Genomic DNA, 24,990 nt, shown 5'->3' on the forward strand with positions numbered 1-24,990 from the left:
GCCAGGCAAGTGGCGCTGCTGCAGTTGTGGGCGCCTTTCCCAGAATTTCACGCAGTATCCTAGATGCCAAATTGCAGCATCGGTATCCAGGATCGTGCATCTTCCTAACAATAATGCATGTTGCAGCAGCCTCCAAGATGCATTATCAGTAGGAATAGATATATTCAGATGCTGAATATGGAGAAATACTTTCTATTAACCCTACCCCACCACTATACCAGAGAAGCAAACAAAACCATCTCAAACTTTTATTTAAAACATTTTATTTACTGGAAAAAGTAATGAGGCAGAGGGCAAAAACATTTAGTACAAAAAAGAAATAAATTCATATATGTACTTTTGTAAAAACAAAGGAAAGAAATTCTGCATGAATGAGCCTTGTCATTTATTCATAACTCTGTCAATCCAGCACAAATGCCATCCAGACAGGACATCCACATTTGGAAATCTCAATCCCCTTTATTTGCCAAGAAACATCTAAAGGAGTTATTGAAGTCTCCAACGCTTGGTTACCTAAATAGAAAAAAATAAATAATATAATAAATATATATTAGATGGTGGCCCGATTCTAACGCATCGGGTATTCTAGAATATGTATGTAGGCTGCTGGGGTGTATATAGAGGCTGCTGAGCTGTATATAGAGGCTGCTGGGCTGTATATAGAGGTTGCTGGGGTGTATATAGAGGCTGCTGCTGGGCTGTATATAGAGGCTCCTGCTGCTGGGCTGTCTATAGAGGCTGCTGGGCTGTATATAGAGGCTGCTGGAGTATATATAGAGGCTGCTGGGCTGTATATATAGAGGCTGCTGGGCTGTATATAGAGGCTGCTGGGCTGTATATAGAGGCTGCTGGGCTGTATATATAGAGGCTGCTGGGCTATATATAGAGGCTGCTGGGCTGTATATAGAGGCTGCTGGGCTGTATATAGAGGCTGCTGGGGTGTATATAGAGGCTGCTGAGCTGTATATAGAGGCTGCTGGGGTGTATATATAGAGGCTGCTGGGCTGTATATAGAAGCTGCTGGGGTGTATATAGAGGCTGCTGGGCTGTATATAGAGGCTGCTGGGCTGTATATAGAGGCTGCTGGGCTGTATATAGAGGCTGCTGGGCTGTATATAGAGGCTGCTGGGCTGTATATAGAGGCTGCTGGGCTGTATATAGAGGCTGCTGAGCTGTATATAGAGGCTGCTGAGCTGTATATAGAGGCTGCTGGGGTGTATATAGAGGCTGCTGGGCTGTATATAGAGGCTGCTGAGCTGTATATAGAGGTTGCTGGGGTGTATATATAGAGGCTGCTGGGCTGTACATAGAGGTTGCTGGGGTGTATATATAGAGGCTGCTGGGCTGTATATAGAGGCTGCTGGGCTGTATATAGAGGCTGCTGGGCTGTATATAGAGGCTGCTGAGCTGTATATAGAGGTTGCTGGGGTGTATATATAGAGGCTGCTGGGCTGTATATAGAGGTTGCTGGGGTGTATATATAGAGGCTGCTGGGCTGTATATAGAGGCTGCTGGGCTGTATATAGAGGCTGCTGAGCTGTATATAGAGGTTGCTGGGGTGTATATATAGAGGCTGCTGGGCTGTACATAGAGGTTGCTGGGGTGTATATATAGAGGCTGCTGGGCTGTATATAGAGGCGGCTGCTGGGCTGTATATAGAGGCTGCTGGGCTGTATATAGAGGCTGCTGGGCTGTATATAGAGGCTGCTGGGCTGTATATAGAGGCTGCTGGGCTGTATATAGAGGTTGCTGGGCTGTATATAGAGGCTGCTGGGCTGTATATAGAGGCTGCTGGGGTGTATATAGAGGCTGCTGGGCTGTATATAGAGGCTGCTGGGCTGTATATAGAGGCTGCTGGGCTGTATATAGAGGCTGCTGGGCTGTATATAGAGGCTGCTGGGCTGTATATAGAGGCTGTTGCTGGGGTCTATATAGAGGCTGCTGGAGTCTATATAGAGGCTGCTGGGCTGTATATAGAGGCTGCTGGGCTGTATATAGAGGCTGCTGCTGGGCTGTATATAGAGGCTGCTGCTGGGCTGTATATAGAGGCTGCTGCTGGGCTGTATATAGAGGCTGCTGCTGGGCTGTATATAGAGGCTGCTGCTGGGCTGTATATAGAGGCTGCTGCTGGGCTGTATATAGAGGCTGCTGGGCTGTATATAGAGGCTGCTGGGGTGTATATAGAGGCTGCTGGGGTGTATATAGAGGCTGCTGGGCTGTATATAGAGGCTGCTGAGCTGTATATAGAGGCTGCTGAGCTGTATATAGAGGCTGCTGGGGTGTATATAGAGGCTGCTGGGGTGTATATAGAGGCTGCTGAGCTATATATAGAGGCTGCTGGGGTGTATATATAGAGGCTGCTGGGCTGTATATAGAAGCTGCTGGGGTGTATATAGAGGCTGCTGGGCTGTATATAGAGGCTGCTGAGCTGTATATAGAAGCTGCTGGGCTGTATATAGAGGCTGCTGGGCTGTATATAGAGGCTGCTGGGCTGTATATAGAGGCTGCTGGGGTGTATATAGAGGCTGCTGGGGTGTATATAGAGGCTGCTGAGCTATATATAGAGGCTGCTGGGGTGTATATATAGAGGCTGCTGGGCTGTATATAGAAGCTGCTGGGGTGTATATAGAGGCTGCTGGGCTGTATATAGAGGCTGCTGCTGGGCTGTATATAGAGGCTGCTGAGCTGTATATAGAAGCTGCTGGGCTGTATATAGAGGCTGCTGGGCTGTATATAGAGGCTGCTGGGCTGTATATAGAGGCTGCTGGGGTGTATATAGAGGCTGCTGAGCTATATATAGAGGCTGCTGGGGTGTATATATAGAGGCTGCTGGGCTGTATATAGAAGCTGCTGGGGTGTATATAGAGGCTGCTGGGCTGTATATAGAGGCTGCTGAGGTGTATATATAGAGGCTGCTGGGCTGTACATAGAGGCTGCTGGGGTGTATATAGAGGTTGCTGGGGTGTATATAGAGGCTGCTGGGGTGTATATAGAGGTTGCTGGGGTGTATATATAGAGGCTGCTGGGCTGTATATAGAGGCTGCTGGGCTGTATATAGAGGCTGCTGAGCTGTATATAGAGGCTGCTGAGCTGTATATAGAGGTTGCTGGGGTGTATATATAGAGGCTGCTGGGCTGTATATAGAGGTTGCTGGGGTGTATATATAGAGGCTGCTGGGCTGTATATAGAGGCTGCTGGGCTGTATATAGAGGCTGCTGGGCTGTATATAGAGGCTGCTGGGCTGTATATAGAGGCTGCTGAGCTGTATATAGAGGCTGCTGAGCTGTATATAGAGGTTGCTGGGGTGTATATATAGAGGTTGCTGGGGTGTATATATAGAGGTTGCTGGGGTGTATATATAGAGGCTGCTGGGCTGTATATAGAGGCTGCTGGGCTGTATATAGAGGCTGCTGGGCTGTATATAGAGGCTGCTGGGCTGTATATAGAGGCTGCTGGGCTGTATATAGAGGCTGCTGGGCTGTATATAGAGGCTGTTGCTGGGGTCTATATAGAGGCTGTTGCTGGGGTCTATATAGAGGCTGTTGCTGGGGTCTATATAGAGGCTGTTGCTGGGGTCTATATAGAGGCTGTTGCTGGGGTCTATATAGAGGCTGTTGCTGGGGTCTATATAGAGGCTGTTGCTGGGGTCTATATAGAGGCTGTTGCTGGGGTCTATATAGAGGCTGTTGCTGGGGTCTATATAGAGGCTGCTGGGCTGTATATAGAGGCTGCTGCTGCTGGGCTGTATATAGAGGCTGCTGCTGCTGGGCTGTATATAGAGGCTGCTGCTGCTGGGCTGTATATAGAGGCTGCTGCTGCTGGGCTGTATATAGAGGCTGCTGCTGCTGGGCTGTATATAGAGGCTGCTGCTGCTGGGCTGTATATAGAGGCTGCTGCTGCTGGGCTGTATATAGAGGCTGCTGCTGCTGGGCTGTATATAGAGGCTGCTGCTGCTGGGCTGTATATAGAGGCTGCTGCTGGTGTGTATATAGAGGCTGCTGGGGTGTATATAGAGGCTGCTGCTGCTGGGCTGTATATAGAGGCTGCTGCTGCTGGGCTGTATATAGAGGCTGCTGCTGGTGTGTATATAGAGGCTGCTGGGCTGTATATAGAGGCTGCTGGGCTGTATATAGAGGCTGCTGGGGTGTATATAGAGGCTGCTGGGCTGTATATAGAGGCTGCTGCTGCTGGGCTGTATATAGAGGCTGCTGCTGGGCTGTATATAGAGGCTGCTGCTGCTGGGCTGTATATAGAGGCTGCTGCTGGGGTGTACTGACCAGAAAATGTGACTGCCTCAGCCAATCACAGGCCATAGTTAACCGGATTTACCCAAAGTCCATTTTCCCTAAACTGGGTAAATCCAGTTAATTTGTAGCATATAGCGCAGGCGGTAACCGAAGTCCATTCTTCCCCAATCCGGTGAACATCTGCACTATATGATACTACTTAACCGCATTTACTCAAAATTAAGGGAGTTTGTCATTTTTTAGACACTGGGTCACTGCCCCCCTGTGCTGGATCTGTCCCCACAGTGTTCGCTTTTTGCCCTACATCCCACATGCTTGCTCTCACCACCACCAGCAGCCAAGTCCCAGCTGGCCAGGGGGGACGACACCACCACCAGCAGCCGCATCCCAGCTGGCCCGACACCACCACCAGCAGCCGCGTCCCAGCTGGCCAGGGGGGAAGACACCACCACCAGCAGCCGCGTCCCAGCTGGCCAGAGGGGATGACACCACCACCAGCAGCCGCGTCCCAGCGAGCCAGGGGGACGACACCACCATCAGCAGCCGCGTCCCAGCTGGTCAGGGAGGGGGGGGGGGGGGACACACCACCACCAGCAGTCGTGTCCCAGCTGGCCAGGGAGGGGGGGGGACGGGACCCCACCTCCAGATGTCGCGTCCCAGCTGGCAAGGGGGGGGGGGAGTGGGGGGGGGGGGGGGGACACCTCCACCAGCAGCCGCGTCCCAGCGGGCCAGGGGGGACGACACCACCACCAGCAGCCGCGTCCCAGCCGGCCAGGGGGGAGACAGTCTCTGCTGGCTCACGCCATACACATACACATATATACTCAAACCAAGAAAGAAGAGGGTAGCCGGGTTGCGTTATACTACTTAACCGGAATTACTCAAAATGAAGGGACTTTGTCGTTTTTTAGACCCTGGGTCACTCCCACTGTCAGAGGTGCGGGCATCCAGGTGTCCGGAATAGGGGGTGCGGGCATCCAGGTGTCCGGAGTGGGGTCAATAAACTTTGGGTACATCCGGTTAACATCTGTACCATGTTCTGCTAAGTAACGGGATTAGGGTGAATAAACTTTGGGTACATCTGGTTAACATCTGTACCATGTTCTGCTAAGTAACGGGATTAGGGTGAATAAACTTTGGGTACATCCGGTTAACATCTGCACCATGTTCTGCTAAGTAACCGGATTTACTCAAAATGAAGGGACTTTGCCATTTTTTAGACCCTGGGTCACTCCCACTGTCAGAGGTGCAGGCATTCAGGTGTCTGTCCCCGGTCGTCAGGGGGGGCGACACCACCACCAGCAGCCGCGTCCCAGCTGGCCAGGCGAGACGACACCATCACCAGCAGCCGCATCCCAGCTGGCCAGGGGGGACACTACCACCAGCAGCCGCGTCCCAGCTGTCCAGGGGGGACACCACAACCAGCAGCCAGTCCCAGCTGGCCAGGGGGGACACCACCACCAGCAGCCGCGTCCCAGCTGGCCAGGGGGGACGACACCACCACCAGCAGCCGCGTCCCAGCTGGACAGCGGGGACGACACCGCCACCAGCAGCCGCGTCCCAGCTGGCAAGGCGGGACGACACCACCACCAGCAGCCGCGTCCCAGCTGGCCAGGCGAGACGACACCATCACCAGCAGCCGCATCCCAGCTGGCCAGGCGGGACAACATCACCACCAGCAGCAGCATCCCAGCTGGCCAATGGGGACATCACCAGCAGCCGCGTCCCAGCTGATCAGGTGGGACGACACCTCCACCAGCAGCCGCGTCCCAGCTAGCTAGGCGGGACGATACCACCACCAGCAGCCGCGTCCCAGCTGGCCAGGCGGGACAACATCACCACCAGCAGCCGCATCCCAGCTGGCCAATGGGGACATCACCAGCAGCCGCGTCCCAGCTGGTCAGGTGGGACGACACCTCCACCAGCAGCCGCCTCCCAGCTGGCCAGGCGGGACGACAACACCACCACCAGCCGCGTCCCAGCTGGCCAGGGGGTGCGACACCACCACCAGCAGCCAAGTCCCAGCTGGCCAGGGGGGGGGAGGGAAGACACCACCACCAGCAGCCGCGTCCCAGCTGGCCAGGGGGGACACCACCACCAGCAGCCGCGTCCCAGCTGGCCAGGAGGGACGACACCACCACCAGCAACCGCGTCCCAGCTGGCCAGGGGGGACGACACCACCACCAGCAGCCGCGTCCCAGCTGGACAGCGGGGACGACACCACCACCAGCAGCCGCGTCCCAGCAGGCCAGGCGGGACGACACCACCACCAGCAGCCGCGTCCCAGCTGGGCAGGCGGGACGACACCACCACCAGCAGCCGCGTCCCAGCTGGCTAGGCGGGACGATACCACCACCAGCAGCCGCGTCGCAGCTGGCCAGGCGGGACAACATCACCACCAGCAGCCGCATCCCAGCGGGCCAGGGGGGGGCGACACCACAACCAGCAGCCGCATCCCAGCTGGCCAGGGGGGACGACGACACCACCACCAGCAGCCCCGTCCCAGCGGGCCAGGGGGGGGCGACACCACAACCAGCAGCCGCATCCCAGCTGGCCAGGGGGGACGACACCACCACCAGCAGTCGCGTCCCAGTTGGCCAGGGGGGACGGCACCACCACCAGCAGCCGCGTCCCAGCTGGCCAGAGGGGACGACACCACCACCAGCAGCCGCGTCCCAGCTGGCCAGTCGGGACGACACCACCACCAGCAGCCGCATCCCAGCTGGCCAGGGGGGACATCACCAGCAGCCGCGTCCCAGCTGGTCAGGTGGGACGACACCTCCACTAGCAGCCGCGTCCCAGCTGGCTAGGCGGGACGATACCACCACCAGCAGCCGCGTCCCAGGTCGCCAGGGGGGAGACACCACCACCAGCAGCCAAGTCCCAGCTGGTCAGGGGGGACGACACCACCACCAGCAGCCGAGTCCCAGCTGGCCAGGGGGGACGACACCACCACCAGCAGCCGAGTCCCAGCTGGCCAGGGGGGACGACACCACCACCAGCAGCCGCGTCCCAGCTGGCTAGGGGGGAGACGGCCTCTGCTGGCTCACGCCATACACATACACACATATACATATATACTCAAACCAAGTTAGAAGAGGATAGCCGGGTTGCGTTATCATGGAGGCTGGAGAGCCGCGTCTCCACAATGCTTCGTTATCTAACTGAAGAAAAAAAAAAGGGAAATTAATTTGACATAATATAAATATATAATGATACAATATATACATATAAGACCACCAGCAGCCGCGTCCCAGCTGGCCAGGGGGGACACCACCACCAGCAGCCGCGTCCTAGCTGGCCAGGGGGGACGACACCACCACCAGCAGCCGCGTCCCAGCTGGCCAGGGGGGACGACACCACCACCAGCAGCCGCATCCCAGCTGGCCAGGGGGGACGACACCACCACCAGCAGCCGCGTCCCAGCTGGCCAGGGGGGACGACACCACCACCAGCAGCCGCGTCCCAGCGGCCCAGGGGGGACGAAACCACCACCAGCAGCCGCGTCCCAGGTGGCCAGGGGTGACACCACCACCAGCAGACGCGTCCCAGCTGGCCAGGGGGGACACCACCACCAGCAGACGCGTCCCAGCTGGCCAGGGGGGACAACACCACCACCAGCAGCCGCATCCCAGCTGGCCAGGGGGGACATCACCAGCAGCCGCGTCCCAGCTGGTCAGGTGGGACGACACCTCCACTAGCAGCCGCGTCCCAGCTGGCTAGGCGGGACGATACCACCACCAGCAGCCGCGTCCCAGGTGGCCAGGGGGGACGACACCACCACCAGCAGCCGAGTCCCAGCTGGCCACGGGGGACGACACCACCACCAGCAGCCGCGTCCCAGCTGGCCAGGGGGGAGACGGCCTCTGCTGGCTCACGCCATACACATACACACATATACATATATACTCAAACCAAGTTAGAAGAGGATAGCCGGGTTGCGTTATCATGGAGGCTGGTGAGCCGCGTCTCCACAATGCTTCGTTATCTAACTGAAGAAAAAAAAAAAGGGAAATTAATTTGACATAATATAAATATATAATGATACAATATATACATATAAGACCACCAGCAGCCGCGTCCCAGCTGGCCAGGCGGGACGACACCACCACCAGCAGCCGCGTCCCAGGTGGCCAGGCGGGACGACACCACCACTAGCAGCCACGTCCCAGCTGGCCAGTGGGTGCGACACCACCACTAGCAGCCACGTCCCAGCTGGCCAGGGGGGACGACACCACCACCAGCAGCCGTGTCCCAGCTGGCCAGGGGGGAGACACCACCACCAGCAGCCACGTCCCAGCTGGCCAGGGGGGAGACACCACCACCAGCAGCCGTGTCCCAGCTGGCCAGGGGGGACGACACCACCACCAGCAGCCGCGTCCCAGCAGGCCAGGGGGGACGACACCACCACCGGCAGCCGCGTCCCAGCCGGCCAGGGGGGAGACGGTCTCTGCTGGCTCACGCCATACACATACACACATATACATATATACTCAAACCAAGGAAGAAGAGGGTAGCCGGGTTGCGTTATACTACTTAACCAGAATTACTCAAAATGAAGGGACTTTGTCGTTTTTTAGACCCTGGGTCACTCCCACTGTCAGAGGTGCGGGCATCCAGGTGTCCGGAATAGGGGGTGCTGGCATCCAGGTGTCCGGAGTGGGGTGAATAAACTTTGGGCACATCCGGTTAACATCTGTACCATGTTCTGCTAAGTAACGGGATTAGGGTGAATAAACTTTGGGTACATCCGGTTAACATCTGTACCATGTTCTGCTAAGTAACCGGATTTACTCAAAATGAAGGGACTTTGCCATTTTTTAGACCCTGGGTCACTCCCACTGTCAGAGGTGCGGGCATTCAGGTGTCTGTCCCCGATGGTCAGGGGGGGGCGACAACACCACCAGCAGCCGCGTCCCAGCTGGCCAGGCGGGACGACACAACCACCAGCAGCCGAGTCCCAGCTGGCCAGGGGGGACGACACCACCACCAGCAGCCGCGTCCCAGCTGGCCAGGGGGTAGACGGCCTCTGCTGGCTCACGCCATACACATACACACATATACATATATACTCAAACCAAGTTAGAAGAGGATAGCCGGGTTGCGTTATCATGGAGGCTGGAGAGCCGCGTCTCCACAATGCTTCGTTATCTAACTGAAGAAAAAAAAAAAGGGAAATTAATTTGACATAATATAAATATATAATGATACAATATATACATATAAGACCACCAGCAGCCGCGTCCCAGCTGGCCAGGGGGGACACCACCACCAGCAGCCGCGTCCTAGCTGGCCAGGGGGGACGACACCACCACCAGCAGCCGCGTCCCAGCTGGCCAGGGGGGACGACACCACCACCAGCAGCCGCGTCCCAGCTGGCCAGGGGGGACGACACCACCACCAGCAGCCGCGTCCCAGCGGCCCAGGGGAGACACCACCACCAGCAGCCGCGTCCCAGGTGGCCAGGGGGGACACCACCACCAGGAGACGCGTCCCAGCGGGCCAGGGGGGACAACACCACCACCAGCAGCCGCGTCCCAGCGGGCCAGGGGGGACAACACCACCACCAGCAGCCGCGTCCCAGCGGGCCAGGGGGGACGACACCACCACCAGCAGCCGCGTCCCAGCCGGCCAGGTGGGAGACGGTCTCTGCTGGCTCACGCCATACACATACACACATATACATATATACTCAAACCAAGGAAGAAGAGGGTAGCCGGGTTGCATTATACTACTTAACCGGAATTACTCAAAATGAAGGGACTTTGTCGTTTTTTAGACCCTGGGTCACTCCCACTGTCAGAGGTGCGGGCATCCAGGTGTCCGGAATAGGGGGTGCGGGCATCCAGGTGTCCGGAGTGGGGTCAATAAACTTTGGGTACATCCGGTTAACATCTGTACCATGTTCTGCTAAATAACCGGATTTACTCAAAATGAAGGGACTTTGTCGTTTTTTAGACCCTGGGTCACTCCCACTGTCAGAGGTGCGGACATTCAGGTGTCTGTCCTCACTGGCCAGGGGGGGCGACACCACCACCAGCAGCCGCATCCCAGCGGGCCAGGGAGGACGACACCACCACCAGCAGCCGCGTCCCAGCGGGAAGACACCACCACCAGCAGCCGTGTCCCAGCGGGCCAGGGGGGACGACACCACAACCAGCAGCCGCGTCCCAGCGGGCCAGGGGGGACGACACCACCACCAGCAGCCGCCTCCCAGGGGGCACGACACCACCACCAGCAGCAGCGTCACAGCGGGCTAGTGGGGACGACACCACCACCAGCAGCCGCGTCCCAGCGGGGACGACACCACCACCAGCAGCTGCGTCCCAGCGGGCCAGGGGGGACGACACCACCACCAGCAGCCGCGTCCCTCCCAGCGGGCCAGGGGGGACGACACCACCACCAGCAGCCGCGTCCCAGCGGGCCAGGGGGGACGACACCACCACCAGCAGCCGCAGCGTCCCAGCGGGCCAGGGGGGACGACACCACCACCAGCAGCCGCAGCGTCCCAGCTGGCCAGGGGGGACGACACCACCACCAGCAGCCGCAGCGTCCCAGCTGGCCAGGGGGGACGACACCACCACCAGCAGCCGCAGCGTCCCAGCTGGCCAGGGGGGACGACACCACCACCAGCAGCCGCAGCGTCCCAGCTGGCCAGGGGGGACGACACCACCACCAACAGCCAAGTCCCAGCGGGCCAGGGGGGACGACACCACCACCAGCAGCCGCGTCCCAGCGGGCCAGGGGGGACGACACCACCACCAGCAGCCGCGTCCCAGCGGGCCAGGGGGGACGACACCACCACCAGCAGCCGCGTCCCAGCGGGCCAGGGGGGACGACACCACCACCAGCAGCCGCGTCCCAGCGGGCCAGGGGGGACGACACCACCACCAGCAGCCGCGTCCCAGCGGGCCAGGGGGGACGACACCACCACCAGCAGCCGCGTCCCAGCGGGCCAGGGGGGACGACACCACCACCAGCAGCCGCGTCCCAGCGGGCCAGGGGGGACGACACCACCACCAGCAGCCGCGTCCCAGCGGGCCAGGGGGGACGACACCACCACCAGCAGCCGCGTCCCAGCGGGCCAGGGGGGACGACACCACCACCAGCAGCCGCGTCCCAGCGGGCCAGGGGGGACGACACCACCACCAGCAGCCGCGTCCCAGCGGGCCAGGGGGGACGACACCACCACCAGCAGCCGCGTCCCAGCGGGCCAGGGGGGACGACACCACCACCAGCAGCCGCGTCCCAGCGGGCCAGGGGGGACGACACCACCACCAGCAGCCGCGTCCCAGCGGGCCAGGAGGCACGACACCAACACCAGCAGCCGCGTCCCAGCGGGCCAGGGGGGACGACACCACCACCAGCAGCAGCGTCCCAGCGGGCTAGTGGGGACGACACCACCACCAGCAGCCGCGTCCCAGCGGGGACGACACCACCACCAGCAGCCGCGTCCCAGCGGGGACGACACCACCACCAGCAGCCGCGTCCCAGCGGGGACGACACCACCACCAGCAGCCGCGTCCCAGCGGGGACGACACCACCACCAGCAGCGTCCCAGCGGGGACGACACCACCGCCAGCAGCCGCGTCCAAGCGGGCCAGGGGGGACGACACCACCACCAGCAGCCGCGTCCCAGCGGGCCAGGGGGGGGCGACACCACCACCAGCAGCCGCGTCCCAGCTGGCCAGGGGGGACGACACCACCACCAGCAGCCGCGTCCCAGCAGGCCAGAGGTGACGACACCACCACCAGCAGAAGCGTCCCAGCTGGCCAGACGGGACGACACCACCACCAGCAGCCGCGTCCCAGCTGGCCAGAGGGGATGACACCACCACCAGCAGCCGCGTCCCAGCGGGCCAGGGGGGACGACACCACCACCAGCAGCCGCGTCCCAGCGGGCCAGGGGGGAGGACACCACCACCAGCAGCCGCGTCCCAGCGGGCCAGGGGGGACGACACCACCACCAGCAGCCGCGTCTCAGCGGGCCAGGGGGGACGACACCACCACCAGCAGCCGCGTCTCAGCTGGCCAGGGGGGATGACACCACCACCAGCAGCCGCGTCCCAGCTGGCCAGGAGGACGGCCTCTGCTGGCTCACGCCATACACATACACACATATACATATATACTCAAACCAAGGAAGAAGAGGATAGCCGGGTTGCGTTATCATGGAGGCTGGTGAGCCGCGTCTCCACAATGCTTCGTTATCTAACTGAAGAAAAAAAAAAGGGAAATAAATTTGCCATAATATAAATATATAATGATACAATATATACATATAAGACCACCAGCAGCCGCGTCCCAGCTGGCCAGGGGGGACGACACCACCACCAGCAGCCGCGTCCCAGCTGGCCAGGGGGGACACCACCACCAGCAGCCGCATCCCAGCTGGCCCTACACCACCACCAGCAGCCGCGTCCCAGCTGGCCAGGGGGGACGACACCACCACCAGCAGCCGCGTCCCAGCTGGCCAGGGGGGACGACACCACCACCAGCAGCCGCGTCCCAGCTGGCCAGTTGGGACATACACAAAGAAACACACATACACATGGAGTAACGCACACAGGAGGAAGACAGCACACATATATATATATATATATATCTTAGATGGTTGCCCGATTCAAACGCATCGGGTATTCTAGAATATGTATGTAGTTTATTTATGAAGATTTAAGAATAATGCAATACATGCGGGCGTGCGGCGGTGTCTGCTTGCGGCGGTGTAGGTGTGCAGTGGTGTGTGTGAGCGGTGGTGTGGTTGTGTCTGTCACCCTGTGGCTTTGTACTCCTGTAGCTGTGTCCCTCTGTAGTTGTGTCCCCCTGAGCCTGCTGTCTCCCCCGTGTGCGGTGTCTGTCTGTACCTGCTCCCCATGTCCCCCTGTCTCTGCCTGTGGCCCAAATCCCGCTGTCTCTGGCTCTCCCCCGTGTCCCCCTGTCTCTGCCTGTGGCCCATATCCCCCTGTCTCTGGCTGTCCCCCGTGTCCCCCCGTCTCTGCCTGTGGCCCATATCCCCCTGTCTCTGGCTGTCCCCCGTGTCCCCCTGTCTCTGCCTGTGGCCCATATCCCCCTGTCTCTGGCTGTACCCCGTGTCCCCCTGTCTCTGCCTGTCCCCCGTGTCCCCCTGTCTCTGGCTGTCCCCCATGTCCCTCTGTCTCTGGCTGTCCCCCAGTCTCTGGCTGTCCCCCATGTCCCCCTGTGGCTATGGCTGTCCCCCTGTGTCTCTGACTGTCTCCCGTGTCCCCCTGTGTCTCTGGCTGTCCCCCGTGTCCCCCTGTGTCTCTGGCTGTCCCCCTGTCTCTGGCTGTCCCCCTGTCTCTGGCTGTCCCCCTGTCTCTGGCTGTCCCCCATGTCCCCCTGTGGCTCTGCTGCAGGCACCACCCCCCGTCCTCTGCTCCTGTCCTGTGTGCCTCTGTGTCCCTCTAGCCTCGTCCTCTGGCCCTGTCCTGTGTGGCCCTGTGCCCCCCTGTCTCTGGCTGTCCCCCTGTCTCTGGCTGTCCCCCGTGTCCCCCTGTCTCTGGTTGTCCCCCGTGTCCCCCTGTCTCTGGCTGTCCCCCAGTGTCTGCCTGTCTCTGGCTGTCCCCCTGTGGCTATGGCTGTCCCCCATGTCCCCCTGTCTCTGGCTGTCCCCCTGTCTCTGGCTGTCCCCCGTGTCCCCCCGTCTCTGGCTGTCCCCCTGTCTCTGGCAGTCCCCGTCTCTGGCAGTCCCCCATGTCCCCCAGTGTCTGGCTGTCCCCCGTGTCCGCCTGTTGCTATGGCTGTCCCCCATGTCCCCCTGTGGCTATGGCTGTCCCCCATGTCCCCATGTGGCTATGGCTGTCCCCCATGTCCCTCCTGTGTCTCTGGCTGTCCCTCATGTCCCCCTGTGTCTCTGGCTGTCCCCCATGTCCCCCTGTGTCTCTGGCTGTCCCCAGTGTCCCCCTGTCTCTCTGGCTGTCCCCAGTGTCCCGCTGTCCCCCGTGTCCCCCTGTCTCTGGCTGTCCCCCGTGTCCCACTGTCTCTGGCTGTCCCCCGTGTCCCCCTGTGGCTATGGCTGTCCCCATGTCCCCCTGAGTCTCTGGCTGTCCCCCATGTCTCCCTGTGTCTCTGGCTGTCCCCCATGTCCCCCTGTGTCTCTGGCTGTCCCCCATGTCCCCCTGTGTCTCTGGCTGTCCCCCATGTCCCCCTGTATCTCTGGCTGTCCCCCATGTCCCCCTGTATCTCTGGCTGTCCCCCATGTCCCCCTGTCTCTGGTTGTCCCCCGTGTCCCCCTGTCTCTGGCTGTCCGCCATGTCCCCCTGTGTCTCTGGCTGTCCCCCATGTCCCCCTGTGCCTCTGGCTGTCCCCCATGTCCCCCTGTGCCTCTGGCTGTCCCCCGTGTCCCCCTGTCTCTGGCTGTCCCCCGTGTCCCCCTGTATCTCTGGCTGTCCCCCGTGTCCCCCTGTATCTCTGGCTGTCCCCCGTGTCCCCCTGTATCTCTGGCTGTCCCCCGTGTCCCCCTGTATCTCTGGCTGTCCCCCGTGTCCCCCTGTCTCTGGCTGTCCCCAATGTCCCCCTGTCTCTGGCTGTCCCCCGTGTCCCCCTGTATCTCTGGCTGTCCCCCGTGTCCCCCTGTATCTCTGGCTGTCCCCCATGTCCCCCTGTCTCTGGCTGTCCCCCGTGTCCCCCTGTATCTCTGGCTGTCCCCCATGTCCCCCTGTGTCTCTGGCTGTCCCCAGTGTCCCCCTGTGGCTCTGGCTGTCCCCAGTGTCCCCCTGTGGCTCTGGCTGTCCCTCATGTCCCCCATGTCCCCCTGTCTGTCCCCCATGTCCCCCTGTCTGTCCCCCATGTCCTCCTGTCTCTGGCTGTCCCCCGTGTCCCCCTGTGTCTCTGGCTCTCCCCCGTGTCCCCCTGTGTCTCTGGCTGTCCCCCGTGTCCCCCTGTCTCTGGCTGTCCTCCGTGTCCCCCTCTGTCTCTGGCTGTCCCCCGTGTCCCCCTGTGGCTATGGCTGTCCCCCTGTGTCTCTGGCTGTCCCCCATGTCCCCCTGTGTCTCTGGCTGTCCCCCATGTCCCCCTGTCTCTGGCTGTCCCCCATGTCCCCCTGTATCTCTGGCTGTCCCCAGTGTCCCCCTGTGGCTCTGGCTGTCCCCCGTGTCTCTGGCTGTCCCCCGTGTCTCTGGCTGTCCCCCGTGTCCCCCTGTATCTCTGGCTGTCCCCCATGTCCCCCTGTGTCTCTGGCTGTCCCCCATGTCCCCCTGTGTCTCTGGCTGTCCCCCATGTCCCCCTGTGTCTGGCTGTCCCCCATGTCCCCCTGTGTCTCTGGCTGTCCCCCATGTCCCCCTGTCTCTGGCTGTCCCCCGTGTCCCACTGTCTCTGGCTGTCCCCCATGTCCCCCTGTGTCTCTGGCTGTCCCCCATGTCCCCCTGTGTCTCTGGCTGTCCCCCATGTCCCCCTGTCTCTGGCTGTCCCCCATGTCCCCCTGTATCTCTGGCTGTCCCCAGTGTCCCCCTGTGGCTCTGGCTGTCCCCCGTGTCTCTGGCTGTCCCCCGTGTCTCTGGCTGTCCCCCGTGTCCCCCTGTGGCTATGGCTGTCCCCATGTCCCCCTGAGTCTCTGGCTGTCCCCCATGTCCCCCTGTGTCTCTGGCTGTCCCCCATGTCTCCCTGTGTCTCTGGCTGTCCCTCATGTCCCCCTGTGTCTCTGGCTGTCCCCCATGTCCCCCTGTGTCTCTGGCTGTCCCCCATGTCCCCCTGTGTCTCTGGCTGTCCCCCATGTCCCCCTGTGTCTCTGGTTGTCCCCCATGTCCCCCTGTCTCTGGTTGTCCCCCGTGTCCCCCTGTGGCTCTGGCTGTCCCCCGTGTCCCCCTGTGGCTCTGGCTGTCCCCCATGTCCCCCTGTGCCTCTGGCTGTCCCCCATGTCCCCCTGTGCCTCTGGCTGTCCCCCGTGTCCCCCTGTATCTCTGGCTGTCCCCCGTGTCCCCCTGTATCTCTGGCTGTCCCCCGTGTCCCCCTGTATCTCTGGCTGTCCCCCGTGTCCCCCTGTCTCTGGCTGTCCCCCGTGTCCCCCTGTGTCTCTGGCTGTCCCCCATGTCCCCCTGTGTCTCTGGCTGTCCCCAATGTCCCCCTGTCTCTGGCTGTCCCCCGTGTCCCCCTGTATCTCTGGCTGTCCCCCGTGTCCCCCTGTATCTCTGGCTGTCCCCCGTGTCCCCCTGTCTCTGGCTGTCCCCCTGTCTCTGGCTGTCCCCCGTGTCCCCCTGTATCTCTGGCTGTCCCCCATGTCCCCGTGTCTCTGGCTGTCCCCAGTGTCCCCCTGTGGCTCTGGCTGTCCCCAGTGTCCCCCATGTCCCCCTGTCTGTCCCCCATGTCCCCCTGTCTGTCCCCCATGTCCTCCTGTCTCTGGCTGTCCCCCGTGTCCCCCTGTGTCTCTGGCTGTCCCCCGTGTCCCCCTGTGTCTCTGGCTGTCCCCCGTGTCCCCCTCTGTCTCTGGCTGTCCCCCGTGTCCCCCTGTCTCTGGCTGTCCCCCTGTGTCTCTGGCTGTCCCCCATGTCCCCCTGTCTCTGGCTGTCCCCCGTGTCCCCCTGTATCTCTGGCTGTCCCCCGTGTCCCCCTGTATCTCTGGCTGTCCCCCGTGTCCCCCTGTATCTCTGGCTGTCCCCCGTGTCCCCCTGTCTCTGGCTGTCCCCCGTGTCCCCGTGTCTCTGGCTGTCCCCCATGTCCCCCTGTGTCTCTGGCTGTCCCCAATGTCCCCCTGTCTCTGGCTGTCCCCCGTGTCCCCCTGTATCTCTGGCTGTCCCCCGTGTCCCCCTGTATCTCTGGCTGTCCCCCGTGTCCCCCTGTCTCTGGCTGTCCCCCTGTCTCTGGCTGTCCCCCTGTCTCTGGCTGTCCCCCGTGTCCCCCTGTATCTCTGGCTGTCCCCCATGTCCCCCTGTGTCTCTGGCTGTCCCCAGTGTCCCCCTGTGGCTCTGGCTGTCCCCAGTGTCCCCCATGTCCCCCTGTCTGTCCCCCATGTCCCCCTGTCTGTCCCCCATGTCCTCCTGTCTCTGGCTGTCCCCCGTGTCCCCGTGTCTCTGGCTGTCCCCCGTGTCCCCCTGTGTCTCTGGCTGTCCCCCGTGTCCCCCTCTGTCTCTGGCTGTCCCCCGTGTCCCCCTGTCTCTGGCTGTCCCCCTGTGTCTCTGGCTGTCCCCCATGTCCCCCTGTCTCTGGCTGTCCCCCATGTCCCCCTGTATCTCTGGCTGTCCCCCGTGTCCCCCTGTGGCTCTGGCTGTCCCCCGTGTCCCCCTGTATCTCTGGCTGTCCCCCATGTCCCCCTGTATCTCTGGCTGTCCCCCATGTCCCCCTGTCTCTGGTTGTCCCCCGTGTCCCCCTGTCTCTGGCTGTCCGCCATGTCCCCCTGTGTCTCTGGCTGTCCCCCATGTCCCCCTGTGCCTCTGGCTGTCCCCCATGTCCCCCTGTGCCTCTGGCTGTCCCCCGTGTCCCCCTGTCTCTGGCTGTCCCCCGTGTCCCCCTGTATCTCTGGCTGTCCCCCGTGTCCCCCTGTATCTCTGGCTGTCCCCCGTGTCCCCCTGTATCTCTGGCTGTCCCCCGTGTCCCCCTGTCTCTGGCTGTCCCCAATGTCCCCCTGTCTCTGGCTGTCCCCCGTGTCCCCCTGTATCTCTGGCTGTCCCCCGTGTCCCCCTGTATCTCTGGCTGTCCCCCGTGTCCCCCTGTCTCTGGCTGTCCCCCATGTCCCCCTGTCTCTGGCTGTCCCCCTGTCTCTGGCTGTCCCCCGTGTCCCCCTGTATCTCTGGCTGTCCCCCATGTCCCCCTGTGTCTCTGGCTGTCCCCAGTGTCCCCCTGTGTCTCTGGCTGTCCCCAGTGTCCCCCTGTGGCTCTGGCTGTCCCTCATGTCCCCCATGTCCCCCTGTCTGTCCCCCATGTCCCCCTGTCTGTCCCCCATGTCCTCCTGTCTCTGGCTGTCCCCCGTGTCCCCCTGTGTCTCTGGCTCTCCCCCGTGTCCCCCTGTGTCTCTGGCTCTCCCCCGTGTCCCCCTGTCTCTGGCTGTCCTCCGTGTCCCCCTCTGTCTCTGGCTGTCCCCCGTGTCCCCCTGTGGCTATGGCTGTCCCCCTGTGTCTCTGGCTGTCCCCCATGTCCCCCTGTGTCTCTGGCTGTCCCCCATGTCCCCCTGTCTCTGGCTGTCCCCCATGTCCCCCTGTATCTCTGGCTGTCCCCAGTGTCCCCCTGTGGCTCTGGCTGTCCCCCGTGTCTCTGGCTGTCCCCCGTGTCTCTGGCTGTCCCCCGTGTCCCCCTGTATCTCTGGCTGTCCCCCATGTCCCCCTGTGTCTCTGGCTGTCCCCCATGTCCCCCTGTGTCTCTGGCTGTCCCCCATGTCCCCCTGTGTCTGGCTGTCCCCCATGTCCCCCTGTGTCTCTGGCTGTCCCCCATGTCCCCCTGTCTCTGGCTGTCCCCCGTGTCCCACTGTCTCTGGCTGTCCCCCGTGTCCCCCTGTGGCTATGGCTGTCCCCATGTCCCCCTGAGTCTCTGGCTGTCCCCCATGTCCCCCTGTGTCTCTGGCTGTCCCCCATGTCTCCCTGTGTCTCTGGCTGTCCCCCATGTCCCCCTGTGTCTCTGGCTGTCCCCCATGTCCCCCTGTGTCTCTGGCTGTCCCCCATGTCCCCCTGTGTCTCTGGCTGTCCCCCATGTCCCCCTGTCTCTGGTTGTCCCCCGTGTCCCCCTGTGGCTCTGGCTGTCCCCCGTGTCCCCCTGTGGCTCTGGCTGTCCCCCATGTCCCCCTGTGCCTCTGGCTGTCCCCCATGTCCCCCTGTGCCTCTGGCTGTCCCCCGTGTCCCCCTGTATCTCTGGCTGTCCCCCGTGTCCCCCTGTATCTCTGGCTGTCCCCCGTGTCCCCCTGTGTCTCTGGCTGTCCCCCGTGTCCCCCTGTCTCTGGCTGTCCCCCGTGTCCCCCTGTGTCTCTGGCTGTCCCCCATGTCCCCCTGTGTCTCTGGCTGTCCCCAATGTCCCCCTGTCTCTGGCTGTCCCCCGTGTCCCCCTGTATCTCTGGCTGTCCCCCGTGTCCCCCTGTATCTCTGGCTGTCCCCCGTGTCCCCCTGTCTCTGGCTGTCCCCCTGTCTCTGGCTGTCCGTGTCCCCCTGTATCTCTGGCTGTCCCCCATGTCCCCCTGTGTCTCTGGCTGTCCCCAGTGTCCCCCTGTGGCTCTGGCTGTCCCCAGTGTCCCCCATGTCCCCCTGTCTGTCCCCCATGTCCCCCTGTCTGTCCCCCATGTCCTCCTGTCTCTGGCTGTCCCCCGTGTCCCCCTGTGTCTCTGGCTGTCCCCCGTGTCCCCCTGTGTCTCTGGCTGTCCCCCGTGTCCCCCTCTGTCTCTGGCTGTCCCCCGTGTCCCCCTGTCTCTGGCTGTCCCCCTGTGTCTCTGGCTGTCCCCCTGTGTCTCTGGCTGTCCCCCATGTCCCCCTGTCTCTGGCTGTCCCCCATGTCCCCCTGTATCTCTGGCTGTCCCCCGTGTCCCCCTGTGGCTCTGGCTGTCCCCCGTGTCCCCCTGTATCTCTGGCTGTCCCCCATGTGTCTCTGGCTGTCCCCCATGTCCCCCTGTCTCTGGCTGTCCCCCATGTCCCCCTGTGTCTCTGGCTGTCCCCCATGTCCCCCTGTGGCTCTGGCTGTCCCCCGTGTCCCCCTGTGTCTCTGGCTGTCCCCCATGTCCCCCTGTGTCTGGCTGTCCCCCTGTCTCTGGCTGTCCCCCTGTCTCTGGCTGTCCCCAGTGTCCCCCTGTGGCTCTGGCTGTCCCCAGTGTCCCCCTGTGGCTCTGGCTGTCCCCAGTGTCCCCCTGTGGCTCTGGCTGTCCCCAGTGTCTCTGGCTGTCCCCCGTGTCTCTGGCTGTCCCCCGTGTCCCCCTGTATCTCTGGCTGTCCCCCATGTCCCCCTGTGTCTCTGGCTGTCCCCCATGTCCCCCTGTGTCTCTGGCTGTCCCCCATGTCCCCCTGTGTCTGGCTGTCCCCCATGTCCCCCTGTGTCTCTGGCTGTCCCCCATGTCCCCCTGTCTCTGGCTGTCCCCCGTGTCCCACTGTCTCTGGCTGTCCCCCGTGTCCCCCTGTGGCTATGGCTGTCCCCATGTCCCCCTGAGTCTCTGGCTGTCCCCCATGTCCCCCTGTGTCTCTGGCTGTCCCCCATGTCTCCCTGTGTCTCTGGCTGTCCCCCATGTCCCCCTGTGTCTCTGGCTGTCCCCCATGTCCCCCTGTGTCTCTGGCTGTCCCCCATGTCCCCCTGTGTCTCTGGCTGTCCCCCATGTCCCCCTGTCTCTGGTTGTCCCCCGTGTCCCCCTGTGGCTCTGGCTGTCCCCCGTGTCCCCCTGTGGCTCTGGCTGTCCCCCATGTCCCCCTGTGCCTCTGGCTGTCCCCCATGTCCCCCTGTGCCTCTGGCTGTCCCCCGTGTCCCCCTGTATCTCTGGCTGTCCCCCGTGTCCCCCTGTATCTCTGGCTGTCCCCCGTGTCCCCCTGTATCTCTGGCTGTCCCCCGTGTCCCCCTGTATCTCTGGCTGTCCCCCGTGTCCCCCTGTCTCTGGCTGTCCCCCGTGTCCCCCTGTGTCTCTGGCTGTCCCCCATGTCCCCCTGTGTCTCTGGCTGTCCCCAATGTCCCCCTGTCTCTGGCTGTCCCCCGTGTCCCCCTGTATCTCTGGCTGTCCCCCGTGTCCCCCTGTATCTCTGGCTGTCCCCCGTGTCCCCCTGTCTCTGGCTGTCCCCCTGTCTCTGGCTGTCCCCCGTGTCCCCCTGTATCTCTGGCTGTCCCCCGTGTCCCCCTGTATCTCTGGCTGTCCCCCGTGTCCCCCTGTCTCTGGCTGTCCCCCTGTCTCTGGCTGTCCCCCGTGTCCCCCTGTATCTCTGGCTGTCCCCCATGTCCCCCTGTGTCTCTGGCTGTCCCCAGTGTCCCCCTGTGGCTCTGGCTGTCCCCAGTGTCCCCCATGTCCCCCTGTCTGTCCCCCATGTCCCCCTGTCTGTCCCCCATGTCCCCCTGTCTCTGGCTGTCCCCCGTGTCCCCCTGTGTCTCTGGCTGTCCCCCGTGTCCCCCTGTGTCTCTGGCTGTCCCCCGTGTCCCCCTGTGTCTCTGGCTGTCCCCCATGTCCCCCTGTCTCTGGCTGTCCCCCATGTCCCCCTGTATCTCTGGCTGTCCCCCGTGTCCCCCTGTGGCTCTGGCTGTCCCCCGTGTCCCCCTGTATCTCTGGCTGTCCCCCGTGTCCCCCTGTGTCTCTGGCTGTCCCCCGTGTCCCCCTGTCTCTGGCTGTCCCCCGTGTCCCCCTGTATCTCTGGCTGTCCCCCATGTCCCCCTGTGTCTCTGGCTGTCCCCCATGTCCCCCTGTCTCTGGCTGTCCCCCATGTCCCCCTGTGTCTGGCTGTCCCCCTGTCTCTGGCTGTCCCCAGTGTCCCCCTGTGGCTCTGGCTGTCCCCAGTGTCTGTGGCTGTCCCCCGTGTCTCTGGCTGTCCCCCGTGTCCCCCTGTATCTCTGGCTGTCCCCCATGTCCCCCTGTGTCTCTGGCTGTCCCCCATGTCCCCCTGTGTCTCTGGCTGTCCCCCATGTCCCCCTGTGTCTGGCTGTCCCCCATGTCCCCCTGTGTCTCTGGCTGTCCCCCATGTCCCCCTGTCTCTGGCTGTCCCCCGTGTCCCACTGTCTCTGGCTGTCCCCCGTGTCCCCCTGAGTCTCTGGCTGTCCCCCATGTCCCCCTGTGTCTCTGGCTGTCCCCCATGTCTCCCTGTGTCTCTGGCTGTCCCCCATGTCCCCCTGTGTCTCTGGCTGTCCCCCATGTCCCCCTGTGTCTCTGGCTGTCCCCCATGTCCCCCTGTGTCTCTGGCTGTCCCCCATGTCCCCCTGTCTCTGGTTGTCCCCCGTGTCCCCCTGTGGCTCTGGCTGTCCCCCGTGTCCCCCTGTGGCTCTGGCTGTCCCCCATGTCCCCCTGTGCCTCTGGCTGTCCCCCATGTCCCCCTGTGCCTCTGGCTGTCCCCCGTGTCCCCCTGTATCTCTGGCTGTCCCCCGTGTCCCCCTGTATCTCTGGCTGTCCCCCGTGTCCCCCTGTATCTCTGGCTGTCCCCCGTGTCCCCCTGTCTCTGGCTGTCCCCCGTGTCCCCCTGTGTCTCTGGCTGTCCCCCATGTCCCCCTGTCTCTGGCTGTCCCCCGTGTCCCCCTGTATCTCTGGCTGTCCCCCGTGTCCCCCTGTATCTCTGGCTGTCCCCCGTGTCCCCCTGTATCTCTGGCTGTCCCCCGTGTCCCCGTCTCTGGCTGTCCCCCTGTCTCTGGCTGTCCCCCGTGTCCCCCTGTATCTCTGGCTGTCCCCCATGTCCCCCTGTGTCTCTGGCTGTCCCCAGTGTCCCCCTGTGGCTCTGGCTGTCCCCAGTGTCCCCCATGTCCCCCTGTCTGTCCCCCATGTCCCCCTGTCTGTCCCCCATGTCCCCCTGTCTCTGGCTGTCCCCCGTGTCCCCCTGTGTCTCTGGCTGTCCCCCGTGTCCCCCTGTGTCTCTGGCTGTCCCCCGTGTCCCCCTCTGTCTCTGGCTGTCCCCCGTGTCCCCCTGTCTCTGGCTGTCCCCCTGTGTCTCTGGCTGTCCCCCATGTCCCCCTGTCTCTGGCTGTCCCCCATGTCCCCCTGTATCTCTGGCTGTCCCCCGTGTCCCCCTGTGGCTCTGGCTGTCCCCCGTGTCCCCCTGTATCTCTGGCTGTCCCCCATGTCCCCCTGTCTCTGGCTGTCCCCCATGTCCCCCTGTGTCTCTGGCTGTCCCCCGTGTCCCCCTGTGGCTCTGGCTGTCCCCCATGTCCCCCTGTGTCTCTGGCTGTCCCCCGTGTCCCCCTGTGTCTCTGGCTGTCCCCCATGTCCCCCTGTGTCTGGCTGTCCCCCTGTCTCTGGCTGTCCCCCTGTCTCTGGCTGTCCCCCTGTCTCTGGCTGTCCCCCGTGTCCCCCTGTCTCTGGCTGTCCCCCATGTCCCCCTGTCTCTGGCTGTCCCCCGTGTCCCCCTGTCTCTGCTGTCCCCCATGTCCCCCTGTGGCTCTGGCTGTCCCCAGTGTCCCCCTGTGGCTCTGGCTGTCCCCCATGTCCCCCTGTGTCTCTGGCTGTCCCCCGTGTCCCCCTGTGGCTCTGGCTGTCCCCAGTGTCCCCCTGTGGCTCTGGCTGTCCCCAGTGTCCCCCTGTGGCTCTGGCTGTCCCCCGTGTCCCCCTGTGTCTCTGGCTGTCCCCCGTGTCCCCCTGTGTCTCTGGCTGTCCCCCGTGTCCCCCTCTGTCTCTGGCTGTCCCCCGTGTCCCCCGTGTCCCCCTCTGTCTCTGGCTGCCCCCCGTGTCCCCCTGTCTCTGGCTGTCCCCCTGTGTCTCTGGCTGTCCCCCATGTCCCCCTGTATCTCTGGCTGTCCCCAGTGTCCCCCTGTGGCTCTGGCTGTCCCCAGTGTCTCTGGCTGTCCCCCGTGTCTCTGGCTGTCCCCCTGTATCTCTGGCTGTCCCCCATGTCCCCCTGTGTCTCTGGCTGTCCCCCGTGTCCCCCTGTCTCTGGCTGTCCCCCGTGTCCCCCTGTCTCTGGCTGTCCCCCATGTCCCCCTGTGTCTCTGGCTGTCCCCCGTGTCCCCCTGGCTCTGGCTGTCCCCCATGTCCCCCTGTGGCTCTGGCTGTCCCCCATGTCCCCCTGTGGCTCTGGCTGTCCCCCATGTCCCCCTGTGGCTCTGGTTGTCCCCCGTGTCCCCCTGTGGCTCTGGCTGTCCCCCGTGTCCCCCTGTCTCTGGTTGTCCCCCGTGTCCCCCTGTGGCTCTGGCTGTCCCCCGTGTCCCCCTGTATCTCTGGCTGTCCCCCATGTCCCCCTGTGTCTCTGGCTGTCCCCCGTGTCCCCCTGTCTCTGGCTGTCCCCCTGTCTCTGGCTGTCCCCCGTGTCCCCCTGTCTCTGGCTGTCCCCCTGTCTCTGGCTGTCCCCCGTGTCCCCCTGTGGCTCTGGCTGTCCCCCGTGTCCCCCTGTATCTCTGGCTGTCCCCCATGTCCCCCTGTGGCTCTGGCTGTCCCCCGTGTGCCCCTGTCTCTGGCTGTCCCCCGTGTCCCCCTGTCTCTGGTTGTCCCCCGTGTCCCCCTGTGGCTCTGGCTGTCCCCCGTGTCCCCCTGTATCTCTGGCTGTCCCCCGTGTCCCCCTGTGGCTCTGGCTGTCCCCCGTGTCCCCCTGTCTCTGGCTGTCCCCCGTGTCCCCCTGTCTCTGGCTGTCCCCCGTGTCCCCCTGTCTCTGGCTGTCCCCCTGTCTCTGGCTTTCCCCCGTGTCCCCCTGTCTCTGGCTGTCCCCCGTGTCCCCCTGTGGCTCTGCTGCAGGCACCACCCCCCGTCCTCTGCTCCTGTCCTGTGAGCCTCTGCGTCCCTCTAGCCTCGTCCTCTGGCCCTGTCCTGTCCTGTGTGGCCCTGTGTCCCCCCTGTTGTGGTCCTTTGCCCCAGTCCTGTTGGGACATAGGATCGTTGAGTGTACCTAAGTTAAGGATGACAGCAGCCGGCGGGTATCCGCTGCTGCCATTTTCTTCAGTCTCAGCCAATCCGGGAAGGCAGGAAGGGAGAGTTCCGTTCTCCCGCGGAGGCTCTTGGGAGCTGTAGTTCTCCAGGCACTGTCACTGACTCTTCTGGCCTGGGCGTGGACTACATCTCCCAACATGCTGTGCGGCTGCGGCCTCAGCCAGGCAGCTGGCTTCCCAGTAGCGTCACGTCCTCCCGCCCCCAGCCATTCACACAGGGACGGGGAAAGGAGATAACAGTGCAGGCTGGAACATAGAGCTGGCGCCCCCCCTCGCCCACGGCCATTCTACATTGTGC

At 62.8% G+C, this 24,990-nt stretch overlaps 1 long non-coding RNA gene across 1 annotated transcript; it reads right to left on the reverse strand.

The window, feature by feature from the left end:
* Positions 1-246: 246 nt before the first annotated feature.
* On the reverse strand, positions 247-24,781 carry LOC141258885 (uncharacterized). Its single transcript, XR_012318344.1, has 3 exons — positions 24,653-24,781; positions 12,386-12,462; positions 247-513 (listed from the first exon to the last, which is right to left on the reverse strand). It is a non-coding gene; the product is annotated as an uncharacterized lncRNA (long non-coding RNA).
* Between the last annotated feature and the right edge of the window lie 209 nt (positions 24,782-24,990).

The sequence above is a fragment of the Phyllobates terribilis genome, unplaced genomic scaffold (genome assembly GCF_046119375.1).
Source record: "Phyllobates terribilis strain yellow unplaced genomic scaffold, ASM4611937v1 Scaffold_3__8_contigs__length_932513732, whole genome shotgun sequence".
In the NCBI taxonomy this organism is placed as follows: Eukaryota; Metazoa; Chordata; class Amphibia; order Anura; family Dendrobatidae; genus Phyllobates; species Phyllobates terribilis.